At 37.0% G+C, this 21,385-nt stretch overlaps 1 protein-coding gene across 2 annotated transcripts in view; it reads right to left on the bottom strand.

Annotated features, from left to right (window-relative positions):
* The window catches only part of lingo2 (leucine rich repeat and Ig domain containing 2), a 202,242-nt gene that overhangs the window by 156,022 nt on the left and 24,835 nt on the right, over positions 1–21,385 (bottom strand). For both annotated transcript variants that reach the window (XM_084907545.1, XM_084907554.1), the window contains exon 2: positions 6,081–6,153. The gene's annotated coding sequence lies outside the window, so the exon portion shown is untranslated. The remainder of the gene's footprint in view (positions 1–6,080; positions 6,154–21,385) is intronic.

Here is a 21,385-nt window from a genome sequence, read left to right as displayed (position 1 = left end):
GGAGTAATATTCAATATAAATACCAGTCACATCAAAGAACAAAAAACTGCTATTTTGAAAAGAGAGGTAGAATCTTCACTCCAGCCTTTAAGAAGGACCCAGCATCACACAATTTATTCCTTGTTGTAGTGACTCTTTAAAACTATCCACACAGGCTCTCTGTGCAATTCCCTGCATGGGCATGTTGTAGAGCAGTATTGATTGTTCCTTTGTTTCCAGGTTTTAATGTTTCTTTGTGATGTACCTGCAGCTGTCCAATATTCCTGTTCATTTTTTGCTATCTGTTTGAAAAAGCACCTTGAGTATAAAATCAACTTTTTATGTATACATCTTCTTTAAGATGACCTTGTATCATCAGTGACAGTTTTGTACACAATTCTATAAACATTTTTGTTTTATGAATGCATAGTATTAAACTATATTGTCTTGATGCATGCTCAATCAAATCCCAAGAAATTTTTAGTTGTGGGGATTAAACCATATTGCGTTTCGTCCAAGCTTTTTTTAATTTACTTATTTTTTGAGTTCAGTTTTATTCAAATAACCTTGCCACCAAAAACTTTTATTCCAGTGCTTCACGAAAGAACGACCATGGACCTACTGTTAAACTACAGCAGTCAGCTGTGTCCCAACCTCCTCAAAGCAATCTATATAGCATCCACTTCCTCCAGGCACTTGGGAAGCTCACTTAAAGACATCAATACTTCAGGAAATGAGACACAGAGCAATGGCTTCAAAGACTGAGAAGTTAGACGCCTGACCGAGATGCCCTTACATCTTATTTAAGGCGTTGCTGCTTAGTGTAGCAGAGATCATTGAGTGAAGTGTTTTCTTTCTTGTTAAAAGATCAACCTGCACGAGAGGTCCAGTCAAAAGGTAGCAAAGTAAGGCACTTTTCCTACTCCTGTTTGATCAACTGTATGTTATTTGTGCAATTATGAACACAACAATATTTGTGAAATTGTTCTTAAAAATGATAATATAAAATATATATAAAATGATAATATATTTAAACTGAATATCAACTAGAATAACCACAAATTCAATTATTTCACATTACACTGTTTTTTCCCCTCACTATATAGACAGTATAAAACCTTTGAGTACACTTTTGATTTAGCCAATTGTGTGTCACAGACTCTATTTAATTTGCTCTCAACAGTCCATTAGTTTTTGTTGATAGATTCTCAACTATGCGCTTCAATTAAGTCAAACTTCCATCATAATGTTTAAACACCTTTTCTGGCTCCTATTCACAGCTGAAGATATTCAGGAGTACATGAGGAGGATTAATCCTTATGTTTAATATTCAGATAACTTCCGTGTCTCTTTCCTGGAACATTGCACTGCCAATCAAATGTCAGTATTCGACCACTGCCGTCAACAGCCCCCATTCCTATTGCCTTGGCAACAGAAAAAGACAAGTGTACTGGGAATTCAAATCAACTGGCATAAGAATGACAGAGGAGGGACTTGGCAATAAAAGAGTCAGAGATAAAAGTATCACAAATTACTTGTGACAAATGACCCACAATCTATCAGTTTCTAGTTCCAACTTAAATTGATGCAATATGAAGACGCTAGGATGCAAACGTTGACCTAGTCTGCTTCAATCTGATGAATAGATGTTTTTTGGGGTCTTTTCAGATGATTGATACAGTTTTAACAGACACAGAGCTGAAATGTGCCTCAGAGGGTGATTTCAGACAACAATGCATAATCTTGATGTCCGCTGCAACTCTCGTCCGTGATTGATCATGTTGTCACGACGCCTGTATATTGTCATCATGGGGCTGCACTCAGTTATCACATGAGCTCAAATTTATGCTTTATTTGCTATCTACACATTCATGTCTATTCCAGCAGGCAACATAGTTCAGCTCCACTGTCAGTGGAGAGACATACAGAGACACTGCAGCACCAGCACGGAGACTAACATCTGAGATAACACAACAGCAAGCATGAGTCGTAAATTTCACTGTGTCAGATCGATAAGGTCGATAATCACTTCTCTTGCACATTCACTTCTAAGTCAGAGCTGAGAACAATTGCCCAATAGTCAGTGGTTCCAACCAACAAACTACACTTGTGTGTTAAATCTGTTTTAGGAAACACTGTTATCAGGTGACTGATTATGCACAAGAGGAGTGCATTAAAAAAGCCCAAAAAAAGTATTTCACTACTTTTTAAATGGGAATTTAAATATTAATATGTATTGTATATTTAACTGCCCCGATTTTGTTTTACACATGCCTTCTCACTATGTTTCTATCTCATATGTCACATATTTGTCCTTATTTCCAATAGATGAAGCCAGGTGGAAATATAAAGCCTAACCCTACTCACCCTATTCAGGTTTATTTGTTGATCTACATAACATCTGATGCATCCTTTCATGCTCTGCCACCTCCTCACTCAACAGTATGGTGCTGCTGACTGTCTGTTCTCTGTAAGAGGCTCTGATGTGGCAACCTATGCTCCATTGCTACTGCTGGGCCCCTGGTGGCAATAAAGTTGGAAAGTGATGATGATGTTTTGAGAGAGAGAGAGTTAGGTTTGCATGAGCGGGTATGCAGCAGGTGGCATTAAACACATTTAATGTTAGTGTTGACCTCAAGGGCAACCTCCAAGATTTTAGGTTTATCAAAACATCTCAAATGCAGCATAATTCTTTTCATTTTCATTTCTGTGGGCCTGTGAGACTGTGCATAAAATAAATCACAGCCATACCTAATCCTGACTTTGATCTTTCGAAAGAAAGTATTTTTGAAGTATTTATATTGCTTTTTCATTAGTTCAGACAGTTTATAAGTATTATTTTCATTGTACAAACATACCAACCGGAACAATATATTTTTCAAATGCTGTTTGACATCAGTGTATTCTAGTCGCTTATGAAACAATGCAGTGCAGGTGTTCAGCAGAAGAAACTCAAAGAGCAGAATTGCCAATTAGGAAAAGAACCTTTTAACTCCAGGGCTTCCGGCTCTCAGCTTTGAAGTCAGTTTCATATAAATTCATAGTCTCTTGAATTTATTTGAACTTCACCACATTTTGCATATTGCTTCTGCTTTATAGATATTGTTCAGTCTAGGAAACACTAATAACATATAAGAATTCTGTTTTTAAAATTTTCTTCTCTAAAGAAAACTTTACAAATGCTGTCTTAGTAATGATCATTCCTAGGCATTCATTTCCAATCACAGAAAAGTAAAGTATTAATGCAATGCTTAGAAAAATACTGTTGGACAAGGAATCCAGTCCACTAACTAGGGAACACGTTAAATCGTGAACTTACTTATAAAGTTGCCTTTTAACTAGTAAAGTAAACATGTTTTAAGTGTATATACATAACATAGATTATTAAATTTACACTTCTTTGCCCAAACTATTTATGCAGGAAAAACTGTTTAGATTTCCTGTCAATTTCAAATGGGATTTTAACAAAATAACCTTTTGTTTGCGATATACATACACTACTGAAAAGCACAGAAGTTAGAATGCAGTACTATTAATTTACCTTAGCCACTGACATATTGTTTGAGCTGGTACTTTAAATTTCCTTCGATAAAGTCACTGGCTTGATAAACGTCACATCCCTGCAAAATAATAATGGAAGCTATGAGAATACACACCAGCTATGGCTGAATAGTGTGGAGATTAGGAAATTATTTTACTGTTATTATTCATAACCATTATCATTACTATTGCATTAATTATCATTTCATCAAAGCATTTATTGAAGCTGTGGATGTTACATTAAAGTCTGTATTTCAGGTGTTAGCATAATCACATAATAATCTTTCATTGCAGGTGCAACTGTAATCATGTTATACACATTGCATTTTTGTGCTTATTAAAGAGTTGAAGCTCGGTCAGTTAATTGATGGTCAGAAGCTTCGGGCGGCGCGATGTCCGGCCGATCTATTGAGTAAAGTGGCCTGGAGCTATGGAAGAATTGCATACATGCTTACAATACACCACATATTATATAGAAACAGAACAGAGGCCTGTGTGTATTTAGCAGCCTGCTGCATTGGAGTTTGCCTGGTAACAGATAACTCAGAATAAGTCAGGAAGTATACTTCTAAAATGTCTTTGTTTGTCGAGTGAGGTCATGCACTGAGGTTAAGACACACATAGTCTGCCTACACACACATACACAGTATATAGACTTGTTTTGCGTGTAAACGGCATGTTGTACCTGCATAAGTGACAGTTTACTTCCAGAAATAAGTAAAGTGCAATAAGTGAAATAACAGGAAGCATCTGGCGGTGACGGAGGAACAGAGGAAGGAAATGTTCTCTTTTTGAATGTGTCTAAGGTTGTAGTTACTGGAACGGATGCATGTTATCTATCTGCTTTGACGCACAAGGGGCGTTATATTTCCTGATACCCTGATATTATAAATATAACTGCTAATGTATTGTTCTGGGGAGATTGAGGCTGATGTTTTGCAGTGGACATCCCCCCACACGCGTGTGTTTAATAAAATCATTGTTTTGACGCACTTCACTTGGACCTGCAGTCGTTTGTCTCTCACCTCAAACACGAATCAGGACAATAGTTTCTCTTTACCCATTCACAAACAAATGAAAAGTGTTTCTTCATAATCAATCAAATCAAGTAGAACTTCAGATTTTAGAACTCACTTCAATTTTCTTTTTTGTATTGGATTTGTTTGTCATATCTGCTACTGAACAAAAGAACAAACAAATAAACAAATAAACAAAGATGACATCACTCTTTTGGCATTTCCTTTGATAATATCCAACAAAGTAGCAGCAAAACAAATATTCCAAATGTGATTTTCTTTTAAAGTAAGAAGACACAATATGATTTGCGCCTTCATTCTATGTTATACAGTCGTATTTATTTGAAGCCTGGCAAGCAGTCTGAAAAGTTTCAGTTGGTATAGATCATTTTTACTGTCATCACACTGCCAGTAGCTGCAGGCTAGAAACAGCAATGACTTGTTCCATTTTGTCAATCTCCCCAGAGCTATCACAGTTTTACTAGATCCTCACAAACCTCAAGCAACATCTCCACTTCATGTTTGATTAGTTGCATTGGCAATTAAAATCCAATATCAAAACAATATCAAAGTGGTTACCACATGTATTGTTTAAGCAAAACATATAATTACCAAGAGATTCTGGTGTAATTGGCAACATCATGCTTTATTGCTTTCCGTTCCACCGCACTGTGTTCTCCCCCCTAACGTTGCCAGTATAATTTGGTACTGCCGGATTGGCACAATAGTTGGCATGGACCTTTGAGCATGGAATTATCATGCTTAGCACAATGACAGGGATTGGTAGGAGAGAATGAGTTCATGGTTCTGTATTTTTGCCCTTGGGTTTCAGTCACGGTGATCAGCCCTTGTTTAACCCAAGCCACAAGCACCTTTTTATTTGTTTATTTTTTCACCACAATCACACTATTTTAATAAAGAATAACTGAAAATAGCAGAAAATGCTGACATGCTTTACATCGATGCATTAAAGCATGTCTTTAAAAAAAGAAGATTTTCAGACGCTCATTAGTTCTTCATTGCAACATTTTACAGTGCTGAGAAATGTCAACATTGTTTTTCAAGATTTGCTCTGACTGTCAGCAGATTACTGACAGATTACTGTGAAATAACAGTGTGTTCTGCTGGCCTATTTTAAAAAGCCACCCACGGATCCAACCGCTATCAGTGCACCTGCGGGTGACTTTGTGTGTATGTATGTGTTCCATTTTGTCACAGGTTTCTTACTGTCAAAATTGGTTCTCTTATTAACAAAAGAAAAACATAAACAAGCAATATGAGAATACCAAAGAGTCAGGTTTCAGAGCTTTGTTTTGCACACCAGTTTCACAAACTTAAAGTTATTCTTGTTTTAATTTTCTTTTAAGCAGGTATGTCTGGAAATCTTTGACCTGTGTCTATTCATAACACTAAGAGTATTCATAAGAATATTCATAGCTAACACATGGTTACCCAAATCCATAACGAGTCATGCATGAAGCCCTGCTATTTTCCCCTGTGGAACACATTTATTCATGCTAGCAGAGACACAAAAGATTAACTTACCATACTGGAACAGAGGCAAAGAACATTTCAGCTTGCTGGCAGGATAGTGGAAAGGTGCCTACACAGATTCAGTCTGAAACATAAAAAGGAAAGACTTCTGTAAGGACACGCAATATAAATGACTTATGTTATTACACAGGACAGACACATCAGAAACATTTGAAATGTCAGCATGCAAGAAGCTTGTGTCATCCACTCACTGTACTCAATGTCACATTTAATAAGAGCAAACACTGAATGCCTAACACAAAGATGCGCGGTACAAAAAGATCCTTGACTTTATGCAAGTCACTGGGTTGTTTCTGTGCATGTTAAGGGAAAGATAACATAAACGGAAATGCATTAAACAACTTTGCAAAATGTGAGATTAGTAGTTAATTCATTAAAAAAAAATATCACAGTGAAGTTAAAGCCTTGTATACACTGAAATAGAAGCTCAGTATTTCTGTACTACTCATTTCAATTTGTAAAACTTTAATATTACATTGTGCAGCAGAATCCACACTGTTGAATTAGAATTAAATGAGATCATTCTAAACAGTCTATTCCATGAAACAATAAAGATTTACCAACTGCTTAGATTTGGAGCAAATATTTATACAAGGTATAATTGACGTGCAATAATTAGTATTCATGAGCAGTTCTGCATCACTGTAATATAAGACAGGGTTTTCAATCAGTGTGATAAAATACTTTGATTTTTCACTACTGGGTTACTTAAAAAGTAACCCAATTAAATTACATATTCCATGAGTAAAAAGAGCATCCTTTTTGCCTAGCTCCACCAACCACTATGTTACAGGCTTCATAAAAAAACTATGTTCTGCTGATATTTTGTATACATTCAGTATACAAATGTACCTCCACTGCGAGACAGTTTACAAACAACACAAACAACCATTTTTGTCATTTCAGTTGAATTGCTATCCCAGTTGTTTTCCCATAAGCAGCACTGGTTGACTTCTACTTCTGTCAACCAAGAACTTTAAACACAAGAAATATGTCTGTGTGTTGCAGCATCAAATACATCTCCCTGTCATTTTAATACTTTAAAAAACACGCCATTCTCACTGTGGAATTTTGACATTTTGATCAGTAAAACACAAAACCAAAAAAGAAAGAAAGAAACAACTTGAAGTAATGTTAAAATGCAGCTTTATGGTTTTAATTTCTAAATGCTAACACATCAATATTTTTCACTTGAATATCACTAATATATTTGACAGAATTGCATTTGACGTGAAGAGAAGTATAACAAGCACAGAGAAACCTCAATCTGCCATTCACTGCATTTCTTCCTCTCTGACAGCAATGTTTAGAATTAATGAGATCTCGAGCCTGGTTTACTCTGAAAGGTATGAGCCAGCAAAAATGGAGATGACAGGAAAAGTCAAAGAGCCACAATAATTATATATTTATTTTAAAGACATAGACTTCCAAATGATTTTTTCTTGGCTGCCTGTTGTTTTATTCTTCGCACTCAAACATTTTCTTGGTTTTAATCACACCCTTCTTCCAAATTATTCAAGTTAAAGTGAGACAGATGCTGGCATCTTTTTCTGGAACTGCTAGCTATTTTTTTTCTCTTTTTCACAAAGGGAAGGAGAAAGGCACGGTCCTGGGAGGGGATTTGTGAGGAGGAAGAATGAGAGGGCGAGGAGAAAGAGAAGGAGAAGAGAGGGATGAGACACCACTGGGATGTAGTCTTGAGTATGCCAAGGTCAGCAGAACTCTCACTATGAAATGAAACACTGCCACACACACACAAAAGGATAGACCTAACAGACAAACACTCACTCACACACACACACAAGTAGCAACTCACTGCCCCATCTTAGCTCTTCCCTGAACACAACCTGCTGAGAATTGTTAAATTGCCACTGGGCTCACACTTGGCTTTGTGGCCCCATTATATCTATGCACACCAGCATGCCCCCATGTCAAAAGACTCTTGTATGAAACAAGTGGACATAGCAGCTACCATGATGTCACCTTCTGGTTTGTGGACTGTTGTTTTGAGGGATTGAGTTTGGTTTTTGGCCTTCCTCATAGCCACAAATGGCAAGCAATGACTGAGAACCAAAAGAGACTACACTATATAGCAAACTGCAAGTCAACCACAGCTATGCACAGCAATCCCAAAGTGGAAGAAGGGAGGTGGAGGTGATAGGAGGAGCAGAGACTCCACATTCTACACACCACTAATAAATGCAGATTGAAGGTACTTTTCAGACCCGAAGGCACAATTCATTTTTTTATGATTGTTTCTAGTTTTGCACAGCCTGACCTCACATTAAGATAGACAATAACTGCTGATTTTTTAAGGTTAATTGGAAAGTTGTTTATTTAGGCAACCTCTTGTGACCGTGGGAGTAACAATAAAAATGGGGGAAGAGTTTATTGAAAATGGGAGAAGTTTAAATTTTAACATGTGAACGGGGCTGCTTACACCTAAAACCAATGTTTTCACATGGGATTGCAATTATGAAAAGACAATAAAGTTCACATGTAGTTATAGAAGCCATTCAAGCTGTCAACCTGCCATTTAAGTATGAGGATGTTTTGCTTCTTTGTCATTACATTGGTGTCTTGCTGCCTTTCTTGCCTCTTCTTGGCTCTTCTTTTCTTTTCTTTTTTTGTTTTTTTTTTTTAGAAAAAGCTGCCTGCCAATATTAAAGAATAGAGATTAAGTAAATGACTGAGTTTGAAACTCACATATTGCTATAACGAGTGCAATAAGTATGACCCACACGACCCTCATAGTACTTCTTTTATAAGACCGATTTTGACCATTTAGGATGAGTACTATGTTGTAAACACATACATACTGTATCTCATACACTGTGTGTGGATACACTCAAAGGAATATCCTCTGTTCTAAGGATTATTTAATGTTCCAATACACTTTCTGTAGTTTGCTGAAGAGTAATCTTTTAGTCCTCATAAAAATTTCAATGAGAGAGAGAAAAATATAATGTTTGGCTGTGTGTTAAACAAGTTATCAGTCTTAAAACATTCATGTTTATTCATAATAAAAAAAAAGTCATTTCAGACTTCAGGGAGAACAGGCGAAACATTTCCACATCACATGGGTATTTACACAGTATAAACAGAGCGACTTTTGTAATCCTTTCAAAGGTTTCTTAACTAGTAAAGTGTTTTTTGTGATTTTGCTTGTTTCCTACAGTGTGGACAAGAAGGTGTGCAGAAAATTCAGAGTTTATACCAGCATTTAAATCACTCTGATTTTCATTTCCTGATCAAGAGATATTAAAAGTGTTATATAAATATAGGTTTATAACTGTATATTTCCCATATTCTGATTGCATTCATCACCATAATTTATCAGGACTTCCCTGAAGGCAACAGGTGCTAAATAATTGATGAAAGCCTGAAAGCTGTTTGGCTCTGTGAGGGAGTGCTTGCAAGTCTCTCATGAGAGAAAAAGGCAACAGCCGCTTTGAAACCAGCGGAAGCCGGCAAGCCGCAGAAATTACTTCTGTGTTCCGTCATGCCAAACATTTAGTGCTGAGACAATGCAATACAGTTTCATTACAGTGCGGTAGCCTTGCAGGCAGAGACATCAAAGATCTGGTTTGTTTAGGCCTCAGTTAACCAAGACAATCAAGAGATAACGATACAGCTGAGACTAATTTCAAAGAGAACTACTTACCATTCTAAAAGTAAGGATGTGTAAGGATCTTAAAAAGTGAAAATGAATAATATTTTTTTATGTACCTTGAAGTAGATGTCCAATCTAAAATTAAACTAATTTTTTTTCACACAATTTAGAAACATGAACATTTATAAAACAGCAAGCTTGTTGAAAATATTCAGATCATTGTCATGAAACTGAAATTATATACTGCTTTCTTAATGTTATAAGCTAGTCATTTAAGCCCATATAATGGGATATATATAGCTCATTTATAGTTGGTTGCTAGGCAACATGATGGTGTCATAATATCTCAAATAAGGCAAAAACTAAGGTTTTGGTTGTTCAACTCCTCCTCGTATTAGAGGAGTTTGTTGTTGAATTCATAAAAACAAAGATTGTATAGCAAGATATACAGTAACATTAGTTCCAGATAAAGACAAACATATTAGTAAGAGAATCTCAATGATCAAGGCAAGGCAAGTTTATTTATATAGCACAATTCAACAGCAAGGTGATTCAAAGTGCTTTACAGAGACATTAAAAAACAAAAACAAATAAAAAGCATGATTTAAAATGGAAAAAAGAGAAAGGAACAGTAGATAAAATCAGTAGTTAAAATGTAAGTTTTGAAAAGTTAAGCTTAAAAGTAAAACAGTGTGGATTTGGTGCTTTATTCAAGTGCAGCTAAGAACAGGTGAGTCTTAAACCTGGATTTTTTTAAAAAAAAAACTGAGTGTTTCAGCTGATCTGAGGCTTTGAAACACTGTTTCATGGTGTTTTTCCATGGACAGTCATAGCTGGACTGGCCATTGGACCACCGGGCATTTGCCCGGTGGTCCGATGGTGATTTTTCGTTTTTATGGGCCGATGGGTTTTTTTTCATTTTTTTTCCATAACGGTATAAACACTGAAAGGTGGTGGATTGGCCAGATGAAGGGAGGTGTGTAAAAATAACTCAGTTGTTTGGTGGTGGCTATTGCGGAGCTTCCACAGATTCAGTAACAGTAAGTGGTGGAGGCCAGCAGATGCAACACGCTGGCAGGTGGATGACAGAAAGGCAGGAGGAGCAGAGACCCGAGGCAGTGAACTGAACTTCAGGTAAGAAGTTATGACCTGCAGTCTATCTGGGTCAGATATAAAACAAGTTTAGGTGGAGTTTATTTTCGTTGTGCTGACTTTTTACAGTCAGTTACAATAACTGGTACTGCGTACTAGCTAGCATGATGGAGTTTATATACAGCTGGGCGGGTGCTATGATATTATTGATGTTGAACTTGTTTTATCTTATTTTATTTATAAGATTAGTTATTAGAGTTTCCAACCGTCTCGTAAAAAACGGAATCGTCTGGTATTGAGGTGAAAAGGAACAGTTTGTCCCGGACTTCAGCTACAATGAAAAAGACACAAAGCTGGAGTTATTCTGTGTCTTTGCTGCACAGCTGCCTCTTCTTCTCTCATTCTCTCCCCCTCCCTCTCCTGTTTCTACTTCAATCATGAAACTGATCAATGATCAGCTGATCGGCTTTTCTCTCTTGTTTGTTTATCTCCCACTTTGCACCAGAAAGAAGAAACCGGCGCATGTCGCGCTAAACAACAGCAGCACATTTAAGCTTGATCAGCTGTTGTTAGAATTTATTTAATATTAATTTCTAGTATCAGCTGATGTTTGTTTGCTGGAGCCACAGCTGTAAAAGCTGCTGGTCATGATGTCGGTTTGGATATGTGGTGAGAGGGAAACATGAAGATGAAACCAGGAGATGTCCTTACTGAATCATCAGAGCTGAACAGGTGATGGAGAAACAGGTTTACCTTTTAGGTGACATGAATGAGTTGAAGGGAAGTTATGAACTGTTTCTGAGAGACAAATAACACCAGGATCCTTTTTTATGTAGCTGACAGGTGGTAACTGTGCAGGGGCGGGTCTAGCAAAGTTTTGCCAGGGGGGCCATGTAGGGCATTAACAGGGAAAGGGGGGCACAAAGAAATACTTTTCTTTGTTATGTCATTTAAAAACTTTGAATACATAATCTTAATAATCTGAATCTTACAACAAACGTTTTCATCTGATGTAAAATGTATAGAAATCCATTATTGTACGTAGTAAGTTTTTTTCAGGGTCCCAACATAATTTCTTCAGAAGAAAGTACTGTACATGATGCCAGTATTTTCCCACATTTTCTAGATACTGTACCAGTACTGTGTGTAAAATGCCATCAAAAAGTCAATTAAGATTTATTCTTTCTCACCTGTCTTTCTGTCTCCTTTCACTTTTTAAAGGTTGCCATGTTAGAAAAAATATTTTGCCCTGCCATGCTGTTTATTGATGTGGCAAATGAATGGTTTATGAAAATATATCTAAATCTGTCATCAGTAATCGGTAATGATTATGTCTCACCTCTAGTCTTCTCTGTCTTAATTTCAGGTTTTCACCATGTGTTCTAGATAGTTTAGGAGGTTAACTCAACCAAGCAGTCTACTTTTGGGTACAGTTTAGAATACCAGAATAGGGAGGATGGTGTAGGTTTAAGTTTATTAGATTGATACATATATACCAACAAGACAGTGTACATCACTGTGACAACAGCGTTTGTTTTCATTCAAAGGCTTTATGGTTTTTCCTATAATACCTGGTGGGCCGGTCTCTAGTCAAAATGCCCGGGCCGATTTTTTCTCCCAGTCCAGCCCTGGACACAGTACATATCCTGAATCTGCTGTTGATGTACCAATTGCTTGTCTAATCTTTTGGATTTTGTCTGTGAAGAATTTGGCACAGTCATTGCAGGTGATGGTCGAATGAAGTTCAGCTATGGGCAGAAATCTGTGCCATCAGAAACTGAATTTGAATAAGTTAAATTTGAATTTGAATTGCTCAGATTGAATCTGGATTGTAACTTGAATAAATGCTTTTAAAAACTGAATATGAATTTTTTTTTTTTTTAACACACTACTCCATTGCTATGTTGGACAGGCTGAAGTTGTCGGGTCACCTCCTAAATCAACCATCTATTACAGGTGTTTTGTGCCAGAAATGGAGTGTCCACTGAAGACTGAAGATACTGAATCTCTACGCCTTGCCATTGATCCCTCTTGTGCCTTCATGTAGACAAGAGACATTAACTTAACCACTCTCACATGCTCTGTACCTACATCACCTTCCCTGACAGTCGTAGCTTGGCTCATCTGAGGGTGAAATTATAAGAATGTGTTATTTTGCAAAGTGCTCTCCAGGGTTCCTAAATAAAATATGGCATTGAGGTCATTTCTTTTGAATTAATCCCTTCTTCTGAAATATAAGAACCTCTCCTGGTTTTAATGGCACTTTGGATTTCCTTACTTTCTGTTCCACTCCCAACCCCAAATAGATGCTGACAAGCTGACACAGTAACATGGAAGAGGGAAAGAAGTTGGAAAGGACTACTATAAATAAACCTAATGCTAACAATGAAAAATGTAAAATAAGAACAATAATAATAATAAAGATAAAAGATGAAGTAACAAGTTTTTAGTTTTTAGTTTATTCCAAATGATCATCCAGATGTCTGTGACGTGATGACAAACACCATAATGGAAGGCCTTTGTCATCAAATGCTTAAACTCATATATTTTTGCATATGCTGAACAGGCAGTCAGACATGCTGTAACTGTGGGGTAGAAAACTGCATGAACACCATACGGCAGGGGTCTCAAACTCCAGTCCTCGAGGGCCGCTGTCCTGCAACTTTTCCATGTGTCCCTGTTGCAACACACCTAGTAGGTCATTAGCAAGACTATAGAACTTGACTGCATGCTGAGTTGGCAATTCAGCCATTTGATTCATGTTACAGCAGCTCATGAGTGAATGAACATGGTGCAATAAAAGTTTTTTTTTTATTAGTATATGTTTCCAAATACATACATTTACTTAAATTTACTTGAGTGGGGTTAGGGGTTGCCACCTCAGCATGCAGTCAAGTTCTATACTCTTGCTAATGACCTACTAATTGTATTCAGGTGTGTTGCACCAGGGACACATGGAAAAGTTTCATGACACCAGCTCTTGAGGACTGGAGTTTGAGACCCCTGTCATATGGAATATGACAGGTGTGGTTGAACTGCATGAAGACTCTGAAGTTTCTCTTCTCTTCTGGCAGGACAGGAATGTGGCCTTGTCCTGTGAGCCACTGTAAGGATGTACTTAGAGTAGAACTGGACTGTCACCGGCCTCAGGCTCTTCACCTTTTCAAAGACAAAGCAGTCATTTAGATAAAATATTAGATATTGTTTACCTGTAAATGCACAGAGAATGTAGAAATGTAATTATTGTCAAGAGTGAACAAGCACTGATAGTGTAATCTACAGCTGTGGCCAAATGTTTACAGAATGAGAAGTGTTGTTTGTTTATTTACAAAGTTTGCTGTTTCAGTGATAGTTGTATATCATATTATATCACTTCAAAAATGATGTGATCCAGTAATGCTGCACTAATGAATTAGACTAACTATTCACTTTACCTAAAGTTATTAAGTTAGCTAAAGAGTTGGGATGCTGTGTAAGACATAAATCAAGCTAAAATACAAAGGTTTGGACACCGTTTTGCATGTTTCCCTACTGTAGGGGTCTCTGCAAGCATACAGGGCTCTGACAGGGTACAAGATGACAACTTTAGAATTCTACTAGAAACAGTCAATCATATTTGTTTGTCAAAGCTGAATCCAGAGCAAACTACGCTAAATTAGCATTTTGAGCTAACAGCTACAATATGCATAAAAGTTACTGTACGGCTATCATTTGTTAACATGACGCTTGTTCTTATACATGTAATACATTTATTACCAACCTGAGAGTTTATCCGCTGGTCATTCGACATGACGAATGACTTCTGAAGTCTTAATTCAGTTCAAGACGCTGTAGATTCCCGTCAGTAACACTTTCGGTCCGCTAGTAAAACGTAGTTCTTTTAATCTGAGCTCGATTACTCTTGAACCGGAACTGGATGTAAGTCCCAAAAAACAGAATTTTGGAACTGAAATTGAATTGTAGAACTGAAACTGAATGGTGAGAAGTGAATCTGAAAGATTCACTTCGAGCTATTCGAGAGCTAATTAAAGGATAAAATACGGTTTCAAAGCAAATTAACTCATTTTCAAAATATAAAATTCAATTTCAATTTAGTGATGATCATTTTCAAACCAATAAATTGAATTTTAAATTAGGATAATTCATATTCAGTTTTTAAAAGCATTTATTCAAGTTACAATTCAGATTCAATCTGAGCAATTCAAATTCAAATTTAACGTATTCATATTCAGTTTCTGATGGCACAGATATCTGCCCATATTCAGCTGCCACTGACACAGGAGGGTTTGTTAGCCTGTCAACTGTAGCAAATAAGACCCGAGCATTATGACTGTTTTTGGTGATGATATCAGAGAAGTAGCACCTCCTTGCACTCCTCAGTTGTAAATTATAATTGTGAAGTTTCTCTTTACAGATGTCATAATGAACCTGGAGGTTTGTTTTTCTCCATCTGCGCTCAGCTTTCCGACACTCTCTTTTTTCGTTTTTTCACCAGTGTGGAGTTTCTCCATGGAGACTTCTTCCTTCCAGAGATAACCTTCACCTTAATGGGAGCAATAGTGTCCATGACATTTAACATTTTAGCATTGAAGCTATTGACGAGCTCATTGACTGAACCTCTGGACAGGCCAGGTGTTAATGGGAAGACCTAGTTAAAGATCTCACTACTTTTGTGATCACTGCTTTTGACATATTTGTGTGCGCTGAAATTTTACTATCAAAGAAAAGACAGTAATGATCAGACAGGCCCACATCAGACACAGTAACCTTTGAAATGCTCAGGCCCTTGGAGATCAGTAAGTCAAGAGTGTGTCCTCTATTATGTGTGGCCTCTGTTACATGCTGAGTCAGCCCAAAGTTGCCCAGAGTGTTACTCAGGTCTTTAGTCCCTTTGTCCTGAGGGTTGTCCACATGGATGTTAAAATCCCCAACAATAATTACACAGTCGAAATCACAACACAGATCACAAACAGCAGTTCACTGAGATCATTAAAAAAGTCTGTGCAGTATTTGGGAGGCCTGTAAACATTACAAAAACAGTCCCTAGTTGTCTCTTGAAAAAAACAAACAAAAAAAAACATACAATACAACATCAATATGTCTGTTCGTATTATTTCCTTTCTCTTACAAAATATAAAACTTGTAAATAAAATTTTAGATAACATTAAGTTCTGTAATATATATGCTTAATTGTATTAAGATCAGGCAAATAACTAACAAATACCTTCACATTAAAACAGTACACAATCAGGGTCACAATCACCCTTTCCACAGGCACCTTTGCATAACATGTCCAGGGTGTTTTAAACACAAAAAATCGGTACTGTATGTACAAAAACTCAGTCCAAATTTTTAAAAGCCATACTAGACCCAGATATCGTCAGAGAGGTTTGCATACTGCTTAAGGAAATTGTTTTTGCTCAGTAAAGCACAGTGCAACTCAGCATCTTGTGTATGTCAAGGATCATTCCACTCAATTGTGTATATGTTTCATTCGAGGATATTAGAACTATAAATGCACACTCAACCTCGCGTCAGGAAAGGGTGTCGCTTATGTAACAAAAAACATTAGCTGCACTGTAAAAGATCTGTGGAACCAGTAACAATCAGTATTTTCTCATACTAATGTGCTAACAACTGAACCATGAAATGAAGAATATTGTTATGTTTGCAGTTCTGTATGGTTGTCTGTCAGATGATAATCATTCAACCTTTATATTAGCCAAGTTAATGTTTGAAGAGGATGTGTTGAAATGGCAATGCTGCCATTACAATATTAATACACAGCAGATCCGCAGAGTCATCAGAGCATAAAGTTTAATCAGAATCATCATGTGCTGTGACAAAAACACTGTAAATGATTATATTTCCCATTTGCTTTTGTGAAGATCTTTCATTTTAATGAGCTTTGTTGGAGTTTATCTTTAATGTCCCAATAAATGTATACAGATAAAGAAATATGTAGAGTCCAAAGTTTGAACTTATTAATTTCATTTAATTCCCTTGAGTATTTCCATTGGACTTCATTTAATTGATTCATGGAGACAGAGTTGAAAGACTAGAACAAATACATTTTTACAGGGAAATATGAATAAATAAAAACAGATATGCTTTATGCATCCCACATCTGGGAAATTCTGCATTTACATCATTAGATGTAAGAAAAGCATTATAGAGTCGTTTTATGCGGTATAACAGATTTCTACATTCCTATCTTACATAAAATGATTCATCATTTACATCATCGTGACTGCCCCTATATTATTATTCTGTCCTGTAATAAATATGATGTTGCGCACAGTAGAAACACGTGTTTAAATGGTTAAAAACAAATGAATATTTTTCCCCCCATCTACAGTCACATGCAAGTAAAGATGTTGCTTGACAATTTAATGGCATCAGACAACAATTTCTTGGAACCACCCACTCTTGTCTCCAATAATTCAAGGAACACTTCAACTGTGTGCTTTCTGAAAATAAAGGTAACCCTTTGTTAAGGAGTAATTGCTCATGACTATAGGCCCTCTAAAAATGCTAATTAAACTCACCAAGAGGTCTTGATTGTTTTACATTGTGAGTTGTTTCTGTTTAGGATACTTCAAAAATTAACTTCAATGTGCTTCCAGAATATCAACAATCTTTGATTACTAAGCTCACTTGTATTTTGAACTACCATTTGCATAGTCATATCACAGAGCAGATGGCCCTATGCATTCCTCATTTTGGGGATATCATTACTTTCAAATGGTTTCTAGGAAGGCATGCAGAACATTCCTTGATTCTTCTACTACATCAAATATTCTCTCGCAGTTCCACAAAGACACTTGATCAAAACTTTGCATCAAACTTTGCATGTGCATTTAAAATAGATATGTCCACAGTACATGTTGCACATCTAGTACAGCACATTCAGTATTTTTTTCTTATGAGAAAAGATAATAGCGAACAACTATAAATAGCCTGGTCTTTGTTAACACAATTTACAGGGGGTGAATGAGGAGGTGGGGATAAGGGGGATTGGTTGTTCCTTTCAACTAAAGATGGTTTTTAGATTAGGCAGGAAAATTGCTCTGAGCAAGTCAACTGTATTTGTCATAAAAAGAAAGGATGACAATGTCTCTGACTAAAATTATGCTGTGTATGTGCCCCTAGTAGATGGTGAATAGAAATAATAAAAACCTACATATTGTGATTCATATCTTTTTATTACTTTTATCAAAAGAAGTCAACCATAATTACAGAAATGCCTTTCAATTTTTGTACCTCTCATAATTTACAGTGCTGTGGGTTGTGGCTGAGAAACTATAAATCACATTTTGAATATGCATGCACATATTTTCAGCTACAAGCACTTGGAATTGGCGATATAACACTATACCTATTGCTCTGGATCAGACCTGGTAATGTCACATTACCAGATCTATCTCTGATAATGTGATGTAGATCAGTCAGCCACAAGATGTGCCAAATATTGTGTAGATCCCCCTCTAGCTGTCAAAACAGCTCTGACCCATTGGGGCCTTCTGGCTGTGATTTGTGATGTGTGGAACTAGGACACCTGCCAGCAGTTCTTTGGGTTGTTGGGTGGGAAGCTGGGTCACTTACATGAGTTCAACAACCCAGTGCCTTCAGCAAAATATTTCAATAAGTTGGTCAATGGTGCAGCATGGTGATACAGTTGTTAGCACTGTTGCCTTACAAGCAAGGTCGTGGTTCAAACCCGCCGAGTGGCGTGGGTCCTATGTGTGCAGTTTGCCTGTTCTCCCAGTGCTTACATGGGTTCTCTGTTGGCACTCTGTCTTCCTCACACTCTGAAGACATGCTTCTTATGTTAATCTGGTTATTCTAAATTAGCTGTAGATATAAATGTGAACATGAATGGTTGTCTATCTCTGTGTTAGCCCTGTGACAGACTGATGACCTATCCAGAACGTGTCCCACCTTTCACCCTATGACAGCTAGGATAGGCTCCAGCTCCCCTGCCACCCTGAATTGAATAAGAGATTAAGAAAAATGGATGGGTGGAAGTTGGTTAATGTTATTTATTCCACCTGTGTGTGAAATTAATATTCATGCTGAGCAGTGTAAAATGAGGTACGTCAGCACTTCAGCAAGTGCTTCATTCTCAAGCTGCCATGAAACTTTGAAGCAACATCTTTTAAAACAAGCATAAACACTAGCTTCTCTATTGGGGTTGGGTGATGTGCTTTTTATTTCCAATGTTCCTATCGCCCCCTGTGAGATCACCAATCAGCAACAACATTTCTGCCATCTGTCATCCTGCAGAAGTGGTTACCATAAATCTTCTGCCAAAATTCATAAAATCTGTCCAAAATTTTAAAATCTCATGGTACTATACAGGGCATTCTATCTCAGAGAGTATTGTGCACTGTGTAGTTAATGATCTAAACTTTACTGTTATTTTTTCTGCAGTAATTTTATATTGTATAAAATAGACATTAAATAGCAGTTATAATAAAATGTATCATTATTATTATCATCATCACACAAACAAACACAAGAAAGCTTAAATCAAGTCATGAACAGGTGAAGGCAGATTAATCGGGTGATTAGACGCAGACCACAACATACAAACAGATGACAGGAAATGGAATCATAAGAAATCAAGCCAAGAACTCAAAAGGCCATGACACCACCATGAATAAATAAAAGGAGTACTACTAGAGTCAGACTGTGATGGCAATGTAGCTAGACCACAAACCACTAGCAGCTCAAGTACAACTGCTAAAGCGCTTTTCCATTCAAACATACATCCATTCACTTCCGCGTATCCTTTTCAGAGTCGCAGGGGGCACTGCAGCCTATCCCAGCTGTCTTAAGGCAAGAGACAAAGTACACCCTGGACAGGTCGCCAGTCTAACACATAGACAAGAGTCACATTCACACCTATGTGGCAATTTAGTGTTTCCAGACAATTGCATGTCTGTGGACTGTGGGAGGAAGCCAGAATACCCGGACAGAACCCATGCAAACATGGAGGGAACATACAAATTCCACACAGAAAGACCCCTGCCTGATGGTAGTACGGTTAACCACCATACTACCATGCTGCCCAATGCTACACTCAAACACCTTTGGTTTTACAATTTCCTGTATAAATGATTCGATTTTGAACTAACACGCTTTCCTCATTTCCTAAGTGTGCTGAACGGAATAGCTCGTCTCCACGTGCAGTCAAACATTAGCTGCTGTCTATCACCATTCCTCACGAATTTGAGGGAGAATTCAATGACTAAACTAGAACTGAGAAGACTTGGGACAAAATGCTGAGTTAAGAGAATAGAAAGCATCTTCCAATATGTATCAGTTGTTGTGAAGTGGTATTTTTTTTAATCTACTTAAAAATTAAGGGAGACATACTGATAATCCGCACGATTACCCCATTAGACTTGTCAAGACTATAATTATTATTAATATATACTAATATATTACATACGTCAGCCACCAAAACAAAATTCTTGACCCCAAGGAGTTGAAAAGTAGAATGATACAGTGTACTCAGGCATTATGTCCATATACAACAATGGTCCCAAGGGTGCCCTCCTAATCTCTGTAAATGAAAGGAACAGGAAATTCAAAAAGCAGTCCTTTTACACTGTTACACTAGCAATATGACAATTATTTGTTTGTTGTCCCTGAGCCTTACAGGGCAGTATTCAGATTTGGTGGCCTCCAGCTGTTTATGCAAAAAATGGAGGATGCTGTGGCTGTAGCCGTTGAATCTCAAGATAGACAGTCGTAACCAGCAGAATCACAGAAAATGGCTGCTGGAGAGAGAAACAACCATCATTACTGGAAGAAAATTGGAATTAAACGTGGGTCCTGGTCTTTTAAAGATAGAAAGCCATAGACTTTGGTAATGAAGCTAAGCAAGCACGTTTTTTTGTTTGTTTTGGGTTTTTTTTTTTTTTTTAAAAATGGTCTTGCTCACTACTTGTGGCAGCATGTTAACAATTACATGATTATGGCATCCTTTAGTTTAAACATCAACCATTTTAGCATTTTTGAGGCTATTATGTGATCTAGTGACTGCTAGTGTGCACTATGAACTGAACCTGATGTTTAAAAGATAAAAGATATTTCAGTGTTAATGCAAAACAGAGTAATCGTAACACCTCTTCAAATTACTGCGCAGTAACATTGTAGAAAATGATCCAGTCTAATGGTATTTAGTACGACTTAAAAACAAAACAAAAAAAATATTGTGACATAATTAGCAAAATAGTTAATTATGTTAATGCACAGTTAAGCCTTGCACTTAACAAATTCCATATATGGTGAAATGCCATTGCTGTAGGACAGCAAATGACTTTATACATGTATATGCATGGTGAGTCTGCTTTACCTTTATTCTACTCAGCCCTCATTTGTCCATTGTCCCAAACAGAACTAGCAATATCCTTGTGCAGAAGCTGTAGAAGTAACGCAGTGCCACTTTACCATGCAAACTACCGTTCAGCTTCCCCTATGGCGACCTGTGGAAAAGTCTGACCTTCTTACAGGTCAGGGTGACCATTATATACACAATAAAAAGAGAAATCCTGGTTAAAATTTATAGAAAGTAGTATGT

This window comes from Perissodus microlepis, chromosome 2, assembly GCF_051167445.1.
Source record: "Perissodus microlepis isolate ML-2025 ecotype Zambia chromosome 2, ASM5116744v1, whole genome shotgun sequence".
NCBI lineage: Eukaryota > Metazoa > Chordata > Actinopteri > Cichliformes > Cichlidae > Perissodus > Perissodus microlepis.
Note: the sequence above shows the minus strand (reverse complement) of the source record. Positions and strands in the feature narration are given on the sequence as shown.